Source organism: Hyperolius riggenbachi, chromosome 10, assembly GCF_040937935.1.
Source record: "Hyperolius riggenbachi isolate aHypRig1 chromosome 10, aHypRig1.pri, whole genome shotgun sequence".
NCBI classification, from domain to species: Eukaryota; Metazoa; Chordata; class Amphibia; order Anura; family Hyperoliidae; genus Hyperolius; species Hyperolius riggenbachi.
The window spans coordinates 79058009-79081017 of record NC_090655.1 but is presented as its reverse complement, the minus strand read 5'-3'; the positions used below and the strand labels follow the sequence as shown (position 1 = coordinate 79081017).

The window sequence follows — 23009 nt, the reverse complement described above, 5'->3', positions numbered from 1 at the left end:
CAGGTTTGCTTTAACGTCATATGACCATTTAATCTAACAATTTAGAATGTCAACCTGAAAGCAAAGTATCTATTTTTAATATTAAACTGTTTTTTCCTAGCAGTTTTTATATTGCAGCTGAGAACAGCAGCCTGGGCAGAAAGACCTCATGTTTTACAATTTCAGATGCTTCCAGTGCCTGTTAAAGATGGGTGAAATAGCCTGATTTAGTTTTGCATTTGAATGGTAACATTCTCATAAAAAAAAAAAAAAACGTGACAATTTTAGAAATCAAAACACATTGAAGTAAATGGGGGGGAGTTAGTCTTTGGGATTTTACCAAATGGAGGTTGGTAATTGAAATAAGATTGTGCAAGAACACCTTGCCGGAGTCATATGAAAATAGGAAAAATATGTGTCAGGAAACGTTCCAAACCACAGTTTTGCATAACAAAGCGCAGTGTGGAGCTCTGAAATCATTTGTCTGTGTAAGTTCTTTCAGTCTGGAGACTACTTTTTTGTGATGCTGTCAAGCACCTCAAGGATGGCCTCAGACATGCTTCTTGAAGGTGTCTTAAAACAGCAGCTGTGTATCTGCAGTTATATGTGTACTCACCTCTACTTAGAATAATCTGAGCATGGCAACACTGCATCCATTTGGCTTGAGGGGCTAAGACAACCATATGGCCCTTGAATAGATGGGTCAGTGTAGTCGGAAGTAGGTGGGGCTACATGCAGCAAAGCATTTTTGCCCCCCCCCCCCCCAGTAACACATAGCAGGTTCACCTCCACCATGTGTCATATACAGATAAGTACATTGCTTCCAGAGTAAAATAAGCCATAAATTACTTTTCTCCTATGGTGCTGTCGCTTACAGTAAGTAGTAGTAATTAAGCCACTACAGATTTAAGGCCTCGCTGCAGGCCTGTACAATTCAGCACACAAGTGATCCCCCCCCCCTTTTTTTATGCCCACCAACAGAGCTTCCTGTCGGTGGGCTATGATCACTCCCATGATGTTTATTTTTTTATAAATATTTATACCTTTATTTTTTAAATAAAATACTGTAATTTTTTTTTTTGTATCCCTCCCTCCCCCGCCAGCCAATCAGCGTGATCGGCTGTCATAGGCTTCAGCTTATGATGGCGGATCCCTTTTCTGCCTCCCAGGGGGACAGCCGTGTCACACGGCTGTCCCCAGTACAGCACTGCCTTAGATCGCTGCGCTGTACAGTGTTATTAGACGTCAGTTTCGCTGTTTAACAGTCACTATCGGTGATCACCGCTGGGAGACTGATGACGGAGCGGAGCAGGGTTGTGCGCGCAGCAGCACGCGCGGTCCCTTGCAATCTCCACCCCTAGCACTTCACACCAGTTGGCATGGAGTGGTCCTGGCGCTGCTCAAGCCAATTGACGTTGAGCAGTCGTTAGGCAGTTAAAGCCAAATCCTCCTCTGTACCTTAACTCAACCTTTGTGTTTTGCATTACAAAGTTGGGATTGTTCATTTAATTTTAGTGAATGTAAATCTTTCTTGTTATTTTAGTAGGAATGACAAAGCACCACAGAATAGGGGCATAACTACAAATCATGGGACCCCTTTAATATTCACAACCTGCCCCTTGTTGTCCCCTTGTTAACCCTCACAACGTGGGGGTCCATCATACAAGTGTGGCCATCAGGATCTTCACATCTATAGCATGTGTTTCCACAAAAACACCTGATCTGGAGCATCAGAGAAAGGGAAGGTTAGTAGTGTTAATAATTGGGGTCCTCCCACACCTCTGAGCCCCACTGCAGTTGTAGGGGCTGCTCCATGGAAGCAGGAAATTTGGGAGCATGAGGCAAGTGGACAAAAAGGGCGCTGCCATTCACTTCCATAATAAATATCATTTGATGGGCGCCGAACAGGAAAAAAGGGCGGCGGAGATTAACGGTTTGCAAACAGCGCCCGGAGATTTTTCATGTTTTCTAACGGCACTTGTGATGATTTAAGTTTACAAAATGCGCCCGTGACGAATAACGTTTACAAAAATACTAAACATATTTATCGTGTTTAACTAAAGCATTATTTAAAATGTCATCCCTTACTGTTTGTAAAACATTATTATTCACAAAATAAAGCAATCAGTACGTAACGTAAATTGTAATATATTTTTTCCCTTCACTATTTGTAAAACATTATTCTACACACAATAAAGCTATCACTAAGGGGGCTTTTAGGGTGAGGCACCACCAGGGGGGTCTTAGGGTTAGGCACCACCAGGGGAGATTTAGGGTTAGGCACAACCAGGGGGGTCTTAGGATTAGGCACCACCAGGGGAAATTTAGAGTTAGGAACCACCAGGGGAGGGTCTTAGGGTTAGGTACCATCAGGGGGGTCTAAGGGTTAGGCACCACCAAGGGGGTCTTAGGGTTAGGCACCACCAGGGGAGATTTAGGGTTAGGCACCACCAGGGGAGATTTAGGGTTAGGCACCACCAGGGGGGTCTTAGGGTTAGGGATAGGTACAGGAAGGGTTCTGTGTGAGAGTAGCGTTAGGTTTAGTTGTAGTGAAATGTTAGTAATATTTACTAATGTTTTACAATAGTTATTACGAACACACTTATATATTTTTTTTTTCATCGTTCTAAACAATATTTTCAGATTTTATTATATGAAGAAACGATAAATGAAGGTTTTTCACAATAATATGCAATTAAACATATATTATCATTTTTTTAACAAACGTAATTATAATTTTCACTTTAAAAACAGGGAAGATTATCATTTTCACAATTTAGGAATTCATACACATTATTAAATGTTTTCTAATTTGTAAAACATTATTTCTAAATGAAATACAACACAATATTTTTTATAAATGTTATTACCGCTTATCGTTTACACCCCGCGCCCTTTTTTCCTGACGTCCTTTTTGCATGTATACCTGCTCCCCCCCAGTTACACCCTTGCTACAGAATGATCCCATTCAAAAACTGTATAACGGTCATAAAAGTTTGCTGCCTTTTTTGGAATGTCTGTCTAAAAAGGGAATAGTTTTTATGCATTCTATTAACAAAATCTCTGTTTGCCTTAATGGATGTAGCATTACTGAACACAGATAGACTCCTGCATTCCACGTTCTCACATTAATTTTCCTAGCTTGATGCCCATCTTCATAATCACGTTCACAAATTCTGACTTTTCTGAAGCTAGACTGAATAGGCACAATTACAAATTAATGCCAACGTTTATTAAATTAATCCATGGCCCAGTGCGCCTCATCAGTGCCTGCTGCCTGTACATAATAAGGACACTGTCAGTGATAATTGTAAATTTGGGTTTATTACACAGTATTATGTAGGACTGTGTTCTAAAACTGCATTAAAAGGACAAGTACTAGGTTTTTGTTAATGTCTCATTAACAAATACATGAGGTTTTTTTAGACCTAAAAGATTTAAAGTGAACCTCAACATAAGTAACAAAAAAGTTTCTTTAACGTGTTAGCGAAACAAATTAAGTAAGTAAAAAAAAAGTGTGGTAAAAGTAATACCTTTTAATGGCTAACTGATAAAGTTAAGCTGATGCAGGTAAATAGTAAACACGAAGATAACAACTATAACCAGCACAACTGTCATCTTCTTGTTTACTATTTACCTGCATCAGTGTTTTACTTCAGCTAACATCTGGAAATATGCCTGAAGAAGGGGACTAGATCCTGGAAAGCTTAAAGAAAACCTGTAACAAATAAAACCTCCCCTGGGGGACTCACACCTCAGGTGGGGGAAGCCTCCGGATCCTATTGAGGCTTCCCCCATCCTCCTCGGTCTGACGGTGGTGACGATAAAGCTCCCCGAACAGCGGGGATGTAAATATTTACCTTCCCGACTCCAGCACAGGCCCAGTATCGGCTCTCCGCTCTGAGATAGGCGGAAATAGCCGATTGCTGTCGGCCCGCTCTACTGCACAGGCGGAAGTCTCCTGCGCCTGCACAGTAGAGCGGACCCAAAAGAGATCGGTTATCTCCGTGCGAAGAGCTGCAACAGTGCCCCCGCTGGAGCCAGGAAAGGTAAATAAAGCAGCGCTTATCAGCGATTGTCAGGCTTGTCGAGGGAGGATTGCCGGACACTTCGGGGGAGCCAGCGCTGGATTGCCTGCAGCTACAGGGAAGGGGGATGCCTTCCCTGTAGCTGCAGGCAATCAGCTACAGGGAAGACGCTTCCCCCTCCTGAGGTGAGTACCCCCCAGGGGAACTTTTTTTTGTTACAGGTTCTCTTTAACTTTATCACTTAGACATTTAAAAGTATTACTTTCACAAAACTTAGTTTTTTTTCTACCTGAACATAAGTAAAACTGGTGCCTTTTACTTACTTTACTTAATTTTGGTTAAAAGATGTTGCGCGATACCGCGAAAAGTTGGTGGGGGTCTGGGTTGTGGTAGATGATATAATCATGTCAGCAATAAGCCTACCAGAATCTCAAAGGAATGTTTACAACATCTGGTGAAATCCATACCTCTAAGATCTAGGGTTGTTTTGAGGACAAAGGAAATAGGGATGAGCGAAATCGTACCAGGCAAGTTCGCAAGGCTTTCACCAAACTTTTGATTGGTCGGCATAAATTTCAATTAAAGTTAACAGTTTTGCAAACTGGCATTTTAAATTACACTAAATAATCTCCATTTTGTGTGAACCAATCAAGAATCAAAGTGAAACAATCGATAGATCATTTCTTTCGATGCATATTAGCTAAGGGGAGCTGCGCTGTGTGTGGGCTTGTGGTGCTTGAGGTTGGAAGGATATCCAACCTCAATTATAACAAGCCCGCACGCAGCGCAGCTCCGTGGCCCACTGTGTGTAGTGAATCATAAGGGGAACTATTGCGGCGAGTGGAGGGGCTGAATTATGGACGGGCAGAGGGGAAGAATAACTGCCACTTCCTCCCCACCCATATTCAACGTTCTGCTCAGTAGAAGATTACGACTACAGGAGCACTTGAGGGGGGTGGATGGTGCTCTGTGCTAGTTAAACAATATTAAAAGTATCGGGGCTGAGGGGACCAGGTCAGGACAGGAGTACTTTAAGATAATTTAATATACACAGAAAATCCTTATTCTCATCTAATGCAACCACATGGAGAAATTGAGTACCGACTTTGTGAAATTTCCACTAAGGGAGAACGGTCCAGATTGGCTGCAAAATCGAGTACAGCAATCTCACATGATCATTCCTGAAAGAGACACTATTTAAGTGTTTTAAAATATAAATATAAAAATAAAGAGAGGTACATTTACATGGTACTTAAATGTATTATTTATCCCAAGTGGAGTTGTTATCATTATTCTTAATTACATGCATTCATAATGTTGCAACTAAAGTGCATGTTAAATATCATTATCTATACATGTTCTGTTGTATACACACAAATATAATGTATATATACAGTATATATATATATATATATATATATATATATATATATATATATATATATATATACACATATTTATTGTTTTAGGCATTTTGTATGGACCTGAGGAAGATGGCCATGACCCGTGAAATGTGTTGTTGTAACATCCCCTGTGATGGCGGCTGCGGGTACGCAGGATGTCCCTGCAGCCGCCTTTGTTCTCGATTCTGAGGCCTCACCCGCTCCGCTGGCGTCTGGCACGCCAGGGACGGGCCTGTCAGTTGTTCATAGGGTCGCTGTCTCATGCGGGCACGCACGGAGACAGGACCTTTATGCTGGGGGAAGGCGCGTCAGCTGACCTGCCGGTCGGCTGACGTCAGAAGATACTCACAGCGCTCGAATTGGCTGATTGGCAGGGTCGTGGCTGTGGGCTCTCCTCGCGGCTTCATAAGCTTTCTCCGCTCACTTGCAAACTGTCTGCTGTTGCGAATACGTCAGTGTTAGCGCTCAGACCTTGGACTGGTTCCGGTGTGTTTTGATCTGGGAGGAAACCAGGGCTTTTACACAAGACTAGGATTATTGCCTCATTGTATTATTGATATTCTGTGTACGACTCTGGCCTATCTCTGACTCTGATTCTGCTCAATGCTTCTGTACTTCTGCCCATCTGATCTAAGTTGCCGAACCTCTGCCTGAATCATTTCTATTCTCTTGCCTTCTGATTTTGCACTGTACCTGCCTGTCTGTTGCTGAACCTTGCCTGTCTGACCCTTCTACTCTCCAGTGAGCCCTTGTCACTGAAGAGGTGTTGATAGTACCCACCAGCTCCTCTGGTGAGGTCTAGCTAAACTGTTTATTTGCTATTGCTGATAGGACTCACCAGCCCCTCTGGTGTGGGCTACTAGCTACCCAGCTTCTATCTGGGCTAGTACCCTCCAGCTCCTCTGGTGGGGCATAGCACAGATTGTCTGCAGATAGTACCCTCCAGCTCCCCTGGTGAGGTTTAGTCAAACTATCTGCCAATTCCTCTGGTAGTTCTCTCCAGCCCTTCTGGTGAGATCTACCCTCTACTGTTGCACCAAACACTATTGTCACGACATCTCTGCCTTCTACACGTGCATTATTGGTGATACTGCAGATCACCACATAATCAGGTATAGAGTCTGCATTATTGGTGATTCTGCAGATCACACAATAATCAGACGTCTGTGTTGCTACACCAATACGTTATACAATCGTTACAGGTGTCAGATTGCTTTTTGAATAAAAACATTTTCCAGTTGAACTGGTGTCTATATCTTCTGCAGAAGTAAGCGATTACCTCTCTTTTATAAAAAAAAATGTATTTTTTTTTTATTTTTATTTATATTTTAAAACACTAAAATAGAACACACATTGGGTGCCTCCATCCTACCCATTACCAGTCAGACCTCCTTTTTAGGTAATAGCTTTGCAGTTTTTCTGGAAAGTCTATCTTACTACAGTAGTGTGACCATCCAGTATCCACCAGCAGTACCTGGAGTACTGAGCAGGCACGGTTAATTCCCTGCAGGCCTATACGGTGGTTGCAGGGACTGCAGCTCATCTTTGTGAGTATACCTGTTACTGTATATCTATATAATTTTATCCTCCCTATACCTGACAATAATGCACCATTGGGCTCCAGGTCTCTCCTTACTTTTCACCTAGGTATTCTTGGTCCCTACAAGAATCACCAAAGAAAACCCCCTATAGCTGAAAGGGACACACTACTCCAGGGGTAGGCAAACTTTCCTAGGATGATATTGCAGCTCTCTTTGTCCGCCTCCCTCCCGATTGAAGAATGAAGCAAAAACTCACCCAATCACACTCCAGCGGCAGTCTCCATGGCAATGGCAGCCTCATGTGATACGCTGGTACGTAATGATGCCAGGTTACATGATGCCACCGTTGCCATGGAGATCTCTGCTGGAGAGTGCATAGCTCCCAACTGCCCCTTTTTTGGAGGGACAGTCCCTTTTTGGAAGTGCTGTACAGATCTATGTAAATATATGTATTTTTCTACTGAAAGATGTGTTTTGTTAATGCCAAACTTTATTCCCATCCTTAAATTGTTGTATTTCATATTCAAGTGTTATTATGAAGGAAAGTGTACCAGGATAGAAAGAACCAGTGTGGTTGGAATTATCAAACAACATTTTTCTTATGAAATGGTATGCGTGGCTAGGGGTGTTCCCGGGAACATTATTGGTGTTGTGCCGGGGGCGTGATTAGAGGTGTGGCGGGGGCATGGCTTAAGTGTCCTCTTTCTCATCTCAAAAAGTTGGGAGGTATGAGAGTGTGATTTGGTGAGTTACTTTTCTTGAATGTGCTCTGCATGTATTTTTCTACAGACAGCAGGAGGGAGAGGGGGAGAGGAAGGGAACTCGGCCCTCAATCAAAGGCCTGCTTAAAGTGAACCAGAGACTAAGCACCTTCATATATTTTACCGTATATATCAGTGGGAACATAAGAGAAAACACCTACCCTGCTCTCTGCTTCATTCTTCACTGCTCAGCCTGCTTCTTATCAGCCTTGATAAAATCCCCGACTGAACATTCAGTCTGGCTTTGCTCAGGAATCATCATAGCGGAGTCAGTATAGCAGAGCCAGAAGGGGGCAGGCTTGGGCTTGAAAAGACATCAGAAAAGACAGACTCAGCTATAATGATTTCTGAGCAAAGCCAGACTGAATGCTCATTTGAGGATTTTATCAGGGCTGCTAACAAGCAGGCTAAGCAGTGACGGATGAAACAGAGAGCAGGGTAGGTGTTTTCTGTAATGTTCCCACTGATATATATGGTAAAATACATGAGGGTGCTTCGTCTCGGGTTTACTTTAATAGCGGCCCCGGGCCGAATGCGGCCTGTGGGCCTTAGTTTGCCTACGGCTGCTCTACTCCCTCTTATTATAGTGTTCCTAACCTTTCTGTTCAGTGAGGGTATAATGTTTTGTGTATATGGTGTCATCAAATATTGAGCAGAACACAAGCAAAGACATCTGAACACAGAGAAAGGAGGAGTATACCTTGCTTTACCATACAATCACATTATACATCTCACTTTTCAAATTCACATTTATTATTCATTCATTATATTTTTTCCCCACAGTTTTAATATATGAATGATGCGCGCTTTTGAAAACACTGGGAGACGCGAGGTCCCCGAGGAGCACAACGGTATGATGTTCCTGCAAGTGCACTGCATTAATCATTTGTTTATGGAAAATTCACATCATGCGTTCTTTATGTTTAAATATGCATACTGTAGTATCACACTAATGTAATCCAGAAACATGCCTTTTTTAAACAGAAGGAATTCGCGATTATTCAGGTGGGAGTGAGCATATGATGTCTCCCACGATGCACCACTGCTGAATATGCAAATCATCCTTTGTTGTCCCTAAAAGCCAAACACACCCTCAGAACCGCTGGATTGCAATGATGCGTCAGGTGGTTAATCCAACAGATCCATAATAATGCAACATGCAATCAGACTAAGGCCCAGTGCACACCAAAACCGCTAGCAGATCGTCAAAACGCTAGCGGTTTTGGGAGCAGAGAGCAGATATTTGGCCGGGTGCACACCAAGCGGATTTTGTATGCGATCCACCAGCCGCATCAGCCAGTGAAAACGCTTGGCTATTGTATTTCAATGTGTGGTGCACACCGGCGGTTTGAGGTTTTTTAGCAAACCGCAAACGCGCAGCAGGAGGCGCGTTTGCGGCTTGGCAAAAACCTCAAACCGCCGGTGTGCACCATCCCATTGCAATACATTAGCCAAGCATTTTTCCAGGTGGATGCGGCCGGCGGATCGCTCCAAAAACCGCTCGGTGTGCACTGGGCAATGAGGTTTTGTAAAAAAAAACCATAGCATTACATTGGGAAGAGCTTTTAGAGGTTTCAAAAGCTCTTCCCAATGTAATGCTATGGTTTTTTTTTTACAAAACCTCATTCTCCAGTGTGCACAGACACACAGGATAACATTAGCAGCAGATTTAAAAACTCAAAACGCTCAGAAAAACTCATCTGGTGTGCACCAGGCCTAAGGCCCAGTGCACACCAAAACCGCTAGCAGATCCGCAACACGCTAGCGGTTTTGGGAGCTAATTTAAGAGCAATTCTAGGTATGTTTAGAGAGGTTTTCTAAACATACCTAGCGGTTTTGGGTGCGTTTTTGTGTAGCAGATTACACATATTGTTACAGTAAAAGCTGTTACTGAACAGCTTCTGTAACAAAAATGCCTGGCAAACCGCTCTAAAGTAGCATTTTTCAGAGCGGTTTGCATTTTTCCTATACTTTACATTGAGGACGAAACGCTTCCGAAAACCGCAAACGCGCAGCAGGAGGCGCGTTTGCGGCTTGGCAAAAACCTCAAACCGCTGGTGTGCACCTCACATGCTCACTCCAACCTGACTAATCGCAAATACCTTCTTTTTAAAGAGAATCTGAAAAAACAAACAGCCCCAGCGGGGTACTGACCTTCGGAGGGGGAAGCCTCTTGATCCTAATGAGGCTTTCTCTGTCCTCTTCACCCTCCAGGATCCAGTGCTGGCAGCCCCCGAACAGCGGCAATGTAAATATTTACCTTCTGCGCAGGCGCAGTAGCTGCTTTCCGATGGGCTCTGGCAAAAATAGCTGAGCCAGTGGGTGCGCTCGAGTGCACTCTACTGTGCAAGCGCAGGTGGCTCACGCCTGCGCAGTAGAGCAAATCTAATCGGATTTGGCTATTTACACTGGAGCCCTTTGGAAAGCCGCTACTGTGCCTATACAGGAACGCAGATGGTAAATACTGCAGTGCCTGCGCCACAGCCCACAAGTTGTATTTTTAGTAGCTGCCAGCGCTGGACCCTGGACGATGAAAAGGGTCGGGGGAGCCTCATTAGGATCCAGAGGCTTCCTCCTCCTGAGGTAAGCCCAGGGTATGTTTTCTTTTTGGGTTACAGATTCACTTTAAAGTGAATGGGAACCGCATTTAAAAAAAAAATGAAGTAAATACTTACCTAAGGAGAGAGAAGGCTCTTGGTTGTATAGAGCCTTCCATCTCCTCTCTCGGTGCTCTCTATCCTGTGCTGGCTCCCCCCCCCCCCCCCCCCATTTCAATCCCCCACCGAAAGAGTATTTGGAAGTCTTCGGGAGCTGTGTCCTCCCGAAGACGTGCGGCTCCATACTGCACAGGCGTGAGCGTGCAAGAAAGCGTGCTTGCGCAGGCGCAGTACAGGGCCGCGACTTCTGAAGCCTCCTTCGGCCGGGTAAAGCCGTATTTGATTAATTTAGTCAAATACTGCTACCGGGTGAGCCAGCACCGGAACGAGGGGACCAGGAGAGGAGCGGGTTGGCTCTATAGGACCCAGAGCCTTCCCTCTCCTTGGGAAAGGATCTGTCTCATTTTTTTAAATGCGGTTCCCATTCACTTTAACCTCCTTGGCGGTAACCCCGTGTGTGACACGGGGTAAGCCGCCGGAGGGTGCCGCTCAGGCCCTGCTGGGCCGATTTACTTAATTTTTTTTTGCTGGACGCAGCTAGCACTTTGCTAGCTGCGCCAGCACCCCGATCGCCGCCGCCGCGCGCCCGATCGCCGCTATCCGGTGCGGCGGGCGGCCCCCCCCCCCCCCAGACCCCGAGCGCTGCCTGGCCAATCAGTGCCAGGCAGCGCCGAGGGGTGGATCGGGTCTCCCAATGACGTCCCGACGTCGCTGAAGCCCTCCAGGAAATCCCGTTCTTTGAACGGGATTTCCTGATCGGTGATCGCCGAAGGCGATCGAAGCGGGCGGGGGGATGCCGCTGAGCAGCGGCTATCATGTAGCGAGCCCTCGGCTCGCTACATGATAAAAAAAAAAACAAAAAAAAAAAAACTGTTGCGCTTCCCCCTGGCGGTATTTTTCATACCGCCAAGAAGGCAAATTCCTGTTTTGCATAGCCTTTTAGTAAGAGGGCATTTTGCTCCTTTTTAGCCCCCTACACACTCCTAGGAATTCTGGTTCACCAAGATCTTGCTGGGCAACCTGTACTAATATAACCATGTTCTATGTTCCTTTGCATACACTTGTATGCCTTCATCTTCCTTCAGCTTGCAACATTCTAACCTCTTTGATTGACATAATGTGATTGGCTAAAATATGTAATGGCTGGTAATTGTAGCAGATAATCCACATTGTTAAATGGCCTGCCGCAAGCCTGAGGGAGGTTTGCAGCAGCTGCAGACAGTATATGAAGGAAAACTTCAATTACCAGCCCGTGGTAGGCTTGGCAAGGTGAAAATGAATGTTTCAAGCTCAGATTTCCAGACTTCAACAGCTTCTCACACGTGAGAATTACCCAGAATATTGCTCAAGCCGTAACCCAACCTTGCTTATCAGGAGGTCGGCAGGTATTGGGCTGTAGAACATGCATGTCAGGTTATGATGATTTATTAGGCTTGTGCTCTGTCAAAGGGTTAGCAATCTGTAATTTAGTAGGAAAATATAGTATGGTTTACTGCCATCTGCTTGTATAAGCATCGGAATAATAATGTCTCTCTCTTTCTCTTCTCTCTCTTCCACTCATGCAGCATGTTTGTACAGAGAAATACCACACAAAACAATCAAAAATGATTGTTTCAGGTGACTATCCTTAGAGAGGGGTACTTATTATGACGGCACCGCTCAGTTCGGCGCGGGGAGAGCGGAATGACGGCTTTCCCCATTGCCGCTAAACTCACAGGTGGCGTTAAATACTATTCCCCCTCCGAGTTGTCGCAACTCAGAGGGAGATGCAGCCGCCAGAGCCCCGAATTACCGCTAAGCGGGGCGCGCATCATAGCATAGCCATGGGAGTCCTTGATCGCACACAGCCGGCCCAGCTCCTGCGCACTAATGCCTGACCTGGCCAACAAGAAAGTAGCATTTGTGCAAGAAAGGAGGGGAACGGAGGAGAACAGTGGGAGTAGTGGGCAAGAGGACTACTTCATATACATGCCTGCTCCCTCTATTTTTAATAATAATAATAATTCCTTTTTTTGTATAGCGCCTTCCCTCCTGTCGGACTCAAAGCGCTTGCGAGGCAGCCACAAGAGCGCACTCAGTAGGCAGTAGCAGTGTTAGGGAGTCTTGCCCAATTAACTCCTTACTGAATAGGTGCTGGCTTACTGAGTAGGAAGAGCCAGGATTTGAACCCAGGACTCCTACATCAGAGGCAGAGCCCTTAACCATTACACAAATGTGGTTCAGCTCTGGTATCCTTTAAAGCTGTTTACTGTCTGAGCTCTGTAGCCATAAGTAGTGCCAATTCTGCCATGAAACCATCTGAATCATTGGATTTGGACAGCAACATCTAGGAGGCAGCATCAACGATAACTTGTTATGCTGAGCAGCCACAGAGGAGCACAATTACCTGGTCTATCACCAGGTCCTCTCCCCTTATGCATTGTGCATCTCTCCTTAGGCCGCTGATGTCACATGGCATGTATGGAAAGCTTACAGAGTGATGATGCTGTAAAGGGTGTGAGTGGGAGGCATCCGTTATAGTAATAGTAGTACACTATAAATTCTCATTAATCAAGCAATGGAATCAGCCTGCCTTAAAGGAAACGACTATAGACTATAGATTACAAGAAGAAAAATTTACTGAATTTATAGTGTACTACCGTTACTATATCGGGTGCCTTCCACTCCCAAGTTGTATCCAGGGTCGGACTGGGACACTGGGGGCCCACCAAAGAAATTTCAACCTGGGGCCCACACGTCCCATGGTTGCAGTGAAAAAAGGGGCGTGGCCATGCACCGGAGGGTGGGCATGGTCACGATGTATTATGGACAGGGACAAATGTACATGATCTTAGCAGCATTGTAATTCAGAGACACTGCTGTCCAGCAAAACTTTGCATAGAGTCCCCTCCTTTAATATACAATAATGTCCTACTTTGCAGATGTTGCGACCGCATCGGGGCCCTTGGGCCAAAGGAGCCCCGAAGGGCCCTCCCTTAACTACAGTATTACCTCTCTGTTGGTCCTGTGCTCATAATAATCACTTCTATAGATACTTTGAACAGTGGTAATCATTAACAAGCTGTTCCCCATCCCCTTCTTGCACCTGTGACACTGTAGTTGCCATTGGCAGGTTTTAGTGCGTCGTATCAATTGTTATGTATAGAGTGCTTGGGAGGCCCCATTGTAAAATTTGCATTGAGGCCCACAGCTCCTTAGCTACGCCACTACTCTCAGCATGAGTGATTACAGCACTGAGAAGAGAATTTTTGTGCTACAGGCAGCAATTGGAGCTCTGTCAGACAAGGAGGGGGGGCCCACCAGAGATCAGGAGGCGGGGCCCACCAAGGGAAAAAACTGTACTACTGTGGCCCAGTCCGACCCTGGTTGTATCAGTCACCCAAGTTGGGTTATGTTGTATGGTTAGGCCCAGACCTTAACCTACGCATTTTTTTGGGAGCAGCGACCAATGAAGGCTTCTCAAGGCCGAGTGGGGATGGTTCTTCCTCACACGCGCTAAGGGTGGTTGCTTGGATAGCAACCTGGACTTGTGAGTATCCCTTCTTTAGTTTCAGTCCTTTTCAATTATCCTGACGTACTACACCAGATTGGGCTCCCGATGTCCTTGTGTTTTTTCTCTTTTTTTTTTACAAAATCTTTGATGCTGTAAAGGGGGTACAGGACACCACATCTGGCCACACTTAAGGGGGGAGGAAGATACTGGCTACACTCCTTGTTTGGTGGTGGGGCACGAGGGGCGGTGGTGTTTATTTAGGGGTTAATAGGCTGCTCAAAGTTGAGAACTGGCCCTGGCCATAAGTAACAGAGAATACATAGTTTACAGAGAATACATAGTTTAGAAGACAGAGCCTTTCTGGAAGGGGTGGAAGAGGAAGTAAAAAGTGCACCACCTATAGAAGTTAGTCTAAGTATAGACTTGGGCAATGTCTGCAGTGAATATGTCTATAAACAGAGCTGGAGTTGGTCGCACAAAGTTAGTCACTGCATAAAGAGTAGAATGGAAGCACTCTGAAACCAGGCCGCACCTGCTTTATATGGGGCTGATCAGCCAATTAAAGACACAGTGTGTAACAGACCTGGGAGCTAGCCTAACCTAGAATTTAGAGGGGTAATAAGAAGACATTGTGATGCCTCAGGCTGCTCAGCCAATGAGGTGTAAAAATGCAATGTAATTACCTACCTAGGGGGGAAAAAAATGAAAAATATTGAATTACCGTACATTTTCGGCATTAAGTGTGAAAAAGGCAAGCGCTCTGTAACCAAGCAGCACCTGGCTTGTATGGGGCCGCAGGAAAGATTTCTCAGCCAATTTAGGGTCACATATTGTGGAAATGCATCTGCAGCACACATACAGTACACAGGAGCTGAAAACTAAATGCAACAGAGACATCAGTTCCACATATTGCAAGATGACAGCAGGAAGGCCGTGTGCGGATGGCCTCGCATTCCCTCCCCAACGTCTCTCTCTCTCTCTCTCTCTCTCTCTCTCTCTCTCTCTCTCTCTCTCTCTCTCTGGAGAGAGTTGCCCAATGTTTAGTTGAGCAGAAAACCTCAAAAAAGGACTGATATCCTCCAGAGGCTCTAATAAGTCTGCTAACAGTAGTGCAATCAATAGGACAGAGGCCAAACTGTAACATAGTTATATTATAGTTAGTTTGGTTAAAAAAAAGGCATCCGCATATCAATTCAACCAGAAGGGAAAAATAAACACCATCCTGAACCTGCACATATTCCAGTTGATCCAGAGGAAGGCAAAAATATTATAGAGTGGGGGCAATTAACCTGAAAAGAGAAAAAAATTTCTTTCCTACTCCAGATGGCAGTCAAAAAATCCCTTAACCCCCCTGGCGGTATGAAAAATTCCGCCAGGGGGCAGCGCAGCAGTTTTTTTTTTGTTTTTTTTTTTAAATCATGTAGCGAGCCCAGGGCTCGCTACATGATAGCCGCTGCTCAGCGGCATCCCCCTGCCCGCTTCGATCGCCTTCGGCGATCTCCGATCAGGAAATCCCGTTCAATGGCCATGGCGACGGGGCGGGATGACGTCACCGACGTCAGCGACGTCGGGACGTCATTGGGAGTCCCGAACCACCCCTCGGCGCTGCCTGGCACTGTTCGGCCAGGCAGCGCACGGGGTCTGGGGGGGGGCCGCGCGCCGCATCAGATAGCGGTGATCGGCGGGGGCCGGCGGCGATCAGAGTGCTGGCGCAGCTAGCAAAGTGCTAGCTGCGTCCAGCAAAAAAAAAATTATGAAAATCGGCCCAGCAGGGCCTGAGCGGCACCCTCCGGCGGCTTACCCCGTGTCCAGCACGGGGTTACCGCTAAGGAGGTTAATCAACTCTCCCAGGAATTACCTAGTAAATATAGCCGTGGGTGCACTTTGATGCAAGGAAAGCATCGGAACCCTCTTTAAATAATAATATAAGTAGTTGGAGTTTGCCATAACTACTTCCTGAGGTAAGATAGCTCACTGTGAAGGATCCCTTTCTAAATAGATGGCGAAAACTTTTTTCCTCCATACGCAGATCATGTCCACTTGTCTGTTGTACAACCCTAGGGACTAAAAGCTCATATGCCAAGCTTTTGTATTGCCCTTTGATGTATTTAAACATGCAGGGGAGGTTCTTCCATGATGCAACGTGAATCACGTGTTTCAGGGCAGCAACAATTAGAGGGCAGCAAAAGGCGACTCCCCTCCACCTCTTGATGCTGTGGGTCAGCAAGGAGGAGATGCTATCTTTTAAGGAAGCAGTGGGAGGTAAGCGTAGTGTCAGTGCCTTTAATGCACAGCTTTGTGTCTCTCCTCTCTGGTCCAGCTTTGCACGCACATCGGGGGGCAAAAAGTCTACAACCGACCCTGTATACATGTTAATCAGGTCACCTCTCAGTCACCTTATTTCCAAGCTAAATGAGCCAAGTTTGTCCAACCTTTCCTGCAGGGCCGGAGCTACCATAAGAAAAAATGGGCAAATTGCCCCAGGGCCCCAGAGCCTGTAGGGGCCCCCAAGTTGTCCCTTCCCAATCTTAACTGTTGCTTCCCAGGGACTCTGCAGAGTCTGTTAAGTTGGGAGGTGATTGGGGGAAGGTCAGCAGCCAGCTCAGGGGCCCAGGAGGGAAATTTAGCTGCAACAAAGAGCCTCTAATTACGCTTTTTGGTCGGGCGGTGTCTGTTGGGGGGCCCCCAAGCTAATTTTGCCCTAGGACCCAATTGTTACATGAACCCGCCCTGCTTTCCAGGTAAGTGAGACCTTCCAACCCACTGGTGCATACACATGCATAATTTCTGTCACTCACGGGGATCGGGACCTGAATCTCTCGGATAACAGTTTGGGGCTGAGTTAGGTACAGACTAGCAGTGTACTCTGTTGCTATGGAAGAGGCTGGAGGGATGACTACCACCACATGAGAGAGTGGCATGGAGTGAGAGGGGTATGAAGCAGAACAATTGTGTCATCCTGCACTCAGAAGAGATGATCTGGCAGGCACATTGGGGCCGCTGTAAACAGGCTGCACAAGGCTTAAACAATACATGACAGTGTGTTTACACAGATATCCACAGAGTGAGGCATAGATTTCTCTGCAGAAGAAATTGAGACAGAAACACAAGAAATTTTATTTGACACATTAACATTGTTCTTAAAGTTGCATCGTTTAGGAATTTTCCCCATAGCAGGTTCATAAATGGAAGATCTTAAGAGATTACTGGGGGGAAAAGATCTGTTTTTGTTTTGATCATAATTTGCAAGAACACCTGAGATAAAAGCATCAGATCGCATAGATTCAAACTCCACACAAGCAGTTTCTATGGGAAACAGACATTCAGAATTCACACATTCCGTTGTTTGGGGGAATGAAACAGACTCAGAACTTACTTGCTTCACCTCAGGGAAATTGGAACAATCGCCCACTGACAATGTGTTTGTACAGGGATTAACTGATTGGTGTGTATGTAACTCAGACAAGATCGTTTGCCACACACAAATCACTGGATTCACAATACTCCTCACACTCACCAGACTCAATCAAGGTGCACATAGAATTAATACAGGCATCCAAGAACATTTTATCCTGACCGATATATAAGTCACAAAAGGACTTCCAGTCAGTTTCAAAGTTTTCAATCAACACCCCGATTTCCCAAGGAGCAAATAAAGGCTCCCACAAACCTATATCCACATAACACTGATACGGATTAGAGTCAGGAACATAAAGAGAGTCTTTTACACCTTTAATATTGCAAATGACACTGCTTATATCACATTCAGATGTGTTGGTAAATTCAGGCCGAAAAGTTCCACCAGATTTTACTGGAACAAACTTTCCACTTGTAACAGCTACAGGAAGCGTCTCTTTCTGGTGAGTATGTTTCTTAGACTTTTTCTTTTTAATCTTTACAGCTTTAAGGTCCGTACACACGCCGGACTGCAGGCAACGACGGGACTGTCATCACCTCCCGCTGGGCGGGTTTTCAGCAGACAGTCCGGCGTGTGTACAGTCTATTGGCGGACTGATAAGGCTGTTTCTGAGCGATCCGCCGGGCGGATCGCTCAGAAACTGCCATATCAGTCTACAGACAGACTGTACACACGCTGGACTGTCGCTGGAACGCCCGCCCAGCGGGAGGTGACGACGGACCCGTCATTGCCTGCAGTCCGGCATGTGTACGGACCTTTAGATTGCTGCTGGCAAAAAGGGAAAGAACCTTTAAAACTTTCTTTTGCAGACTGGTTAGTTCTGCAGGAAATTACTGAATCAACAGATTGAGCTATCAACTCATTAGAATATGGTGATGACTGAGTGGTACTGCATGAACCAATTGGATCAGCAGTTTGCACAGTAGGGAAAAACTCATTGAAATAAGTAGGCATAGGCATTTCAAGTTTACAAGAAAATAAATGAGCAAGAAATCTGCAAGGGTTATGTATCAGGTTCCAGTGTCTAGCACATTTATCAGCCCACACAAACAGATCCCCTTGGAGAAGATTGCAAGCAATCTGAACACCCCAAGTGGAGATTTTAGTGGCCTGAAAATCAGGATTCGCCAGGAATCACAAACACTCTGAAATAAACTCATCTCTGGTTTCAGAGTTCAGCATCTTAAAACTTTTAAAGACGCAAGAGCCATAATATGCAAAATCGTACAATTCAGAAATTCCCTCTACACTGGGAATTTCGGTTTGGCTCGACATAATGTAACGATCTGCGGGCGATTTCCAGTCAGCGCACACCACGTGCGTTGAAGCAGAAGGAAATCGCCCCAGTCACAGAGGAAGAGCACCCAGTATGGATTTGTAGAGGAGAATTCCAACCAGCAGATGGAGCTGTGGAGTACAGAGGAATAAGTCCTCTGTGCAGCCACAGATGCCAGATTGAAGTTGCACGATTGAGCAACACTGAACAACAGAGGTAATAACTCAGAAGAAAGCAAAAACAAGGACAGACAATATGAATGTCTACCAATCTAGTCGCCACCCCGCGACGGTAGACATATCACATCATAGCAGGCCAGAGGGAGAAAGCTAATCGCAAGAGAGGCGATTGCTATCAGCAACATAAGACTGAGCAAAGACAGAGCGTGAACTGAGTAAGGAAGACACAGCAAATAACCACAATCTGAACGCCAAAGACAATAACAAAAGAACTAGCTAAACGCGGTCCCCGCACGATATGCGCAACAGAGATGTAACAAACATGGAAGAGACAGCTGCGGTGAACAGCGATACCACCGCAGCTACCTCCATCTCCCTGCCTAGCGATCTATCCGTGCCTCAGGCATCTAACACGCCGAGGACGGGTTTGTCAGCAGCACATAGGGTCGCATTGTCAAGTGCGCGCGCGCACAGACAGGACCTTTATGCGGGGAGGAGGCGCGTCAGCTGACCGGCGGGTCAGCTGACGTCAGAGGAGACGCTCGCCGCTCCTCATTGGTTGATGGGAGTGGGCATGCCGAAGGGGTCTCCTCTGCTTCTTAAGCCTTGCCGAATCACTCGCAACATGTCTGCTGTTGCAAATACTTTGTGTTAGCGCTCAGACCTTAGATAGATCCGGTGTGCTTTGCTCTGGGAGGAAACCGGGAAGTTCACACAGTGATAGGATTTGTTTTGATAGCTATAATTATATCGTAATACTGTATATGATCTGTGTATGACTCTGACTCGTTCTAAATACTCTTCCACTCAGTGATTCTGTACCTCTGTCCATCTGATCCTTGTTGCCGATTTTACCTTCTTGCCTTCTGCCTTCTGATTTTGTACCGTATCTGTCTGTCTGTTGCTAACTCGATCAGTCCGAACTCTCTCCTCTCACCAGAGGGCCCTTGTCTCTGGTGAGGAGCTTTGTACTGTTAGTACCCACCAGCTCCTCCAGTGAGGTATAGCTAAAACTATCAGTACTACTGTTGCACCAAGCACTACACTTTGTTACTTGCTACCACGTTAGCTGTCTTGTATACTTGTATTATTGGTGATTCTGTAGATCACCATATAATCAGGTATATATCTGTATTATAGGTGATACTGCATATCACCTAATAATCAGAATTCTGTTTCTTGCTGACATAAATCGTTACAAGAGACAAGCGCGTTTCCGTACGGCCACCACACGTTAAGCGCAACAGTGGCAAAACGTACCAACCCTGACTAACAAATGAACACAAAAAATGACGACAGACAAATAACGCGAACGCTTGCTAATCGGTTGCCTCACCCCAGACAACAGCAAGCATTCGTGCTAGACAAGACAGACTGAAGGAGTAACCAGTAGCAACCGCAGCTAAGGTTATACTCCATGAGTCAGACAAGGGAGATCCACCGCCTCTACCGCTAGGGCAAATGCGATCTAGGTGCAAGATCAAACGATTCACTGTCAGCCACCGCTGGCGATAGTACAATCGCAAGGACAGGACAAGACAGCACAGGAATAAACAGTACCAATAATACAGAGCCTGACTGCACTATAGGGAGTGCAAGGTGCACTCCCCAAGAATTAACTACACTAGAATATTCGCAACAAGATACAAAAGAGGCTGAGGCTCCAAGGTAAGTTTCCCTAATCAGGAACTATGTTGAGCGAGGAATTCTAGGAGGAAGTGACATTTATACTAAAAACCTTCAAATGAAGCAGACAAGCAGATTTGCAAGATAAGTGGATGCAAATTAGTCAGCCTTGCAAACTGACAGAAAGGCCTCCTTTCCCTGGACTGAACCATGCAAGCTGCATAGGAAACAAAGCAGTCCAGGGAATCAAGGCCAGCAGAGCGGATTCTGACAAAAACACAACCAAGAGCAAAGTATTTTAATATTCTTAATTTACCAGAAATACTTACCTGCACCTTTTAAAAAATGTTCCCATGCCAATATCCTCGGTAAATGATCCAACGAATACAGTATCCTCCAATCTTGCGATCTTCAATTAAGTTGATTGAAGATCTCCGCCGCCCCCCACCTAGCAGAGAATGTGTCCTGTGGGACGCATAGCTGCCGGCTCCTGCTGTCCTCCCCGCCTCCTCACCTGTCACCTCACCTAGCCTGGCACCTAGCCTGGCACCTAGCAGCACCCATGGGTGCTGCTAGGTGAGGGGTGACAGGTTCAGCCAAGTGGGGAGGAGAGCCAGGAGCCTGCAGCTACGCATCCACACAGGACGCATTCTAAGCTATACTTCTTTTTGTATTGAATCGAATGAATCGGTTCAGAGCCAATTCATTTGATTCAATACAAAAAGAACTAAATATCGTTCAGGCAGGACAAAAAAAGCAGCTTTTTAAATGATAGATTACGTTCACAAGGTATGTACTATTTTAACCTTTTAAAACGATAAATATCGTTTTAAACAAATATCGAGTAGAACGGGGCGCCATTTTTTAAGCGGCGCCATTTTATAATGGACGCCCCTGAACTAATTATTTATTGATATATTTTAATACCGTTTTATGAGTAGTGCAAATAATTAGAACATACATCAGCTTTAAATTGCTATGTCAACTTACCTATAAGCTACGGCTACCTCTTATATACATGAAACTCTCCAGCTTAACAAATGTTAAGTAGGCACACCCCACTATAGGTGGGCTGTGGGCCAGCTGTCCACGTTAGGAGCTTTACATTGGCTTCCATGAGAATGTGATGGACAGCACACCTATTACGCAGGTCCAGAAACTCCAAGCCATATTTGGGTTCTTATGGATTTTAAGGAAACGTATGTATGGTATATTTTCATGCAGTGATTGTTTACCCTTCTAGTTCCTGACAGTGCTGGGCTGTCTGAACATTTGAACAGATACAACTCAACGGCCTCCCACAAAGCATGATGTACCAATTAAAAAATCAGAATTATGCTTCTCTAGAATATGTCTTAAGGGAGAACTCTGAATATAGACTTCAGTTGAAACACTAGTTCTTTAATGAGTTTTACATTGCAAGAACCTAGCAGATTCTTACAGAAGGGATGCTAGAATATATAACTATTAATAAAGAATTATCCTAATGTGCAGTTTTCCACTGACCCAAGGTGTGAATCAAAACGAGCCTATCAAAGCCTCCGGATGCTGCATAATTAACCAGCTGCCAGCTATCTGACTGGAAGCTGCTGGCTTTGATCGACAAAACGTAATTCTCTCTCTTGGTCAGTGATAATTTGCATGCTAGAAGAATTTTTGGCTCATCACTAGTGATGATCTCAGTCACATTTTTGGCAAAAAGCAGGTCATTTCTGATTTAAAAAGAGAAAACAAAATGAAAGGCAATGTCCGCATCCAATACAAGGTAATACGCTGTTGGTAATAATGGCCAGCTGATGTGATATATTGCTGCCAAGAAAACCGAGCTCCCTCCTCCTCCTGACAGCCGCTAGAACATATGGTCTTTGTTCCCGGTGGTCCTCAGAGCGCAGTACGAGAGCCCGGCGTGAGATGCCTGGATTTCAAATGCAAAGGAGCATATTGAGGTCTCTGGAGTTTGCTTACATAAAGAGGCCCTGTCAGACTGAATATAAGAGATGCTTTTAATAAGCAGGTGAAGAAAAAAAAAAGATGTTTCTAATTTCAGAAGGCAGATTTTAGCCCGTTATTCTTTTAACGGACCCTATAGTTTTAAAATTCAAGGTAATCTGTAAGGCAGGTGTGTTAGGCTAGTTTCACACTGGGTCATTGCATATATATTATTTTATATTATGCACATAACTTAACTGAAGACATCATTATCATCCGCATGCGATGTAATGCAGGCAAAGAAGCAACTGACCAATAAACACCTTCATTGACAAACATTGTGCATGTCAAGGCGGGTGATTCTAGTGATGCACTGCATGTTCTGCATTGTAACAGTGGAATCCGTCACGGCTGATGCTGTGTGAACTGCAGGGCCAGTACTATATTTTTTTGTCGTCTAAAGCATTGCAGTGTGAGGACGCCGTATCCTCACACACACCACCATCGTGGTGGTCATGTGTGTGCCGTCATGTGTGTGCAAAGCAGGGTCGGAGAGGAGCGCATTGCACGCACTGGCACTACGCTTACCTATCTCCAAGACAGCTTCCCCTCCCTGCTGGCCCACAGCACCTGATCCCCAGGGTGCCGGGTATGTGCTGCATTGGCGCCGCATCACTCACCTTCTCTCAGCAAATTAGCGATAGGATCACCAGCTACAT

General features: G+C 45.3%; 1 long non-coding RNA gene across 1 annotated transcript in view; it reads left to right on the top strand.

The window, feature by feature from the left end:
• The first annotated feature begins 7329 nt into the window (after window positions 1-7329).
• Window positions 7330-23009, top strand: part of LOC137535734 (uncharacterized) — a 34920-nt gene continuing 19240 nt past the window's right edge. The window contains exons 1-2 of the long non-coding RNA XR_011024466.1: window positions 7330-7390; window positions 8496-8563. This is a non-coding gene — a long non-coding RNA (uncharacterized lncRNA). The remainder of the gene's footprint in view (window positions 7391-8495; window positions 8564-23009) is intronic.